The sequence below is a fragment of the Gossypium arboreum genome, chromosome 8 (assembly GCF_025698485.1).
Source record: "Gossypium arboreum isolate Shixiya-1 chromosome 8, ASM2569848v2, whole genome shotgun sequence".
Classification (NCBI taxonomy): domain Eukaryota; kingdom Viridiplantae; phylum Streptophyta; class Magnoliopsida; order Malvales; family Malvaceae; genus Gossypium; species Gossypium arboreum.
The window spans coordinates 56,023,672-56,025,184 of NC_069077.1; the positions used below are offsets into that span (position 1 = coordinate 56,023,672).

At 36.7% G+C, this 1,513-nt stretch overlaps 1 non-coding gene across 1 annotated transcript; it reads left to right on the forward strand.

Annotated features, from left to right (window-relative positions):
• The first annotated feature begins 470 nt into the window (after positions 1 to 470).
• On the forward strand, positions 471 to 577 carry LOC128279750 (small nucleolar RNA R71). The gene has a single exon (XR_008269946.1). It is a non-coding gene; the product is annotated as a small nucleolar RNA R71 (small nucleolar RNA).
• The last annotated feature ends 936 nt before the right edge of the window (positions 578 to 1,513 follow it).

Below are 1,513 nucleotides of genomic sequence, written 5' to 3' on the forward strand. Positions count from 1 at the left end.
CTTGGCCTCCCCATGAAAAATTTGGGTGGTTCCTCCAACTTGCATTGTAAGTGTTACTATAAGGACTATTTTGAGAACGAGTATTATTACCCATGTAATTTAACTGCTCGTTCTCCATGTTGTGGCCATAGGGTAGGTATTCTAAATTGCTTGATCCACCTCCACTTGCTTCACACTGCATTATTGGGTGAACCTGTGAAGAACCAAGAAATCTGTCAATTTTTCTATTCAAAAGTTCTTCCTGATTAGAGAGCATGGTGACCGAATCGATGTTAAAAACGCCGGTTGTTTTTGTTGGCTTTGTCCTCATGACTTGCCACTGATAATTATTCAGTGACATCTCTTTTATAAATTCATAAACATCCTCAGGTGTCTTCTTATTGATAGTTCCACTAGTAGCTGCGTCAATCATCTGTCTAGTCGAAGGATTCAGGCCATTGTGAAACATTTGAACCTGTAGCCAGAGTGGTAACCCATGGTGACGGCACCTTCTCAACAGATCCTTGTATCTCTCCCATGCATCGTAAAGTGTTTCTAAATCCATCTACACAAAAGAAGAGATATCATTACGTAATTTAACCATTTTAGCCGGTGAAAAATATTTTAAATAAGAACTTTTTGGTCATTTTTTCCTAAGTAGTGTTTAACCCTCGTGGTAACGAGTTCAACTACTGTTTAGATTTGTTCCTCAATGAAAAAGGAAATAACCGAAGGCGAATGGCATCATCAGAAATGCCATTAATTTTAAAAGTTTCACAAAGTTCCAGAAAATTTGCCAAGTGAGCGTTGGGATCCTCGTCCTGCAAACCATCAAACTGAACAAATTACTGTATCATTTGAATTGTGTTAAGTTTCAGTTCAAAATTATTTGCAGCGACAGCAGACCTAACTATGCTTGATTCAGTTCCTGTTAAAGAAGGTTTAGCATAATCATACATAGTACGCGGAGCAGGATTCTAATTAGCAGCAATCGCAGGAGGTAGCGGATTTTCTTACTTTTCAGCCATCTCCTCGGTTGTGGTGTGAATATTGTCCTCTTGCTCTTCCTCTGTGTATCTTAAGCTTCGCCTTATTTCTCTTCGGTTTCTACGAACTGTGCGATCGATCTCACTATGAAAAGTAATGGTCCTGACGAGTTTCTTCTGGTCATAAACTAGAAAAACCTGTCAGAAGAAAATAAAATAAAAGTTAGAAAAGTGAAATTAAACTAAAAATAGATTTCACTAAAAATAAATATGGCTAAAGTAATAAAAATCGAATGTTCCTAATATCTTAGTTCCCCGGCAACGGGGCCAAAAACTTGATACGTGATATTTGTGATAGGTTTTAAAAATTTATAATTAATCGCTCTTGAAACTAACTATTATCACGATGAAGGCAAGTGTACGTATCGAACAGTAGTATAGCTTTAGCAAGACTGGATTGTCGAACCCAAAGGAACCAATAGTACTAGTAATTACTTTCTTTTTATTATCTAGCCTAAAAATTAAGGGATTGTTTATCTAAACTAATT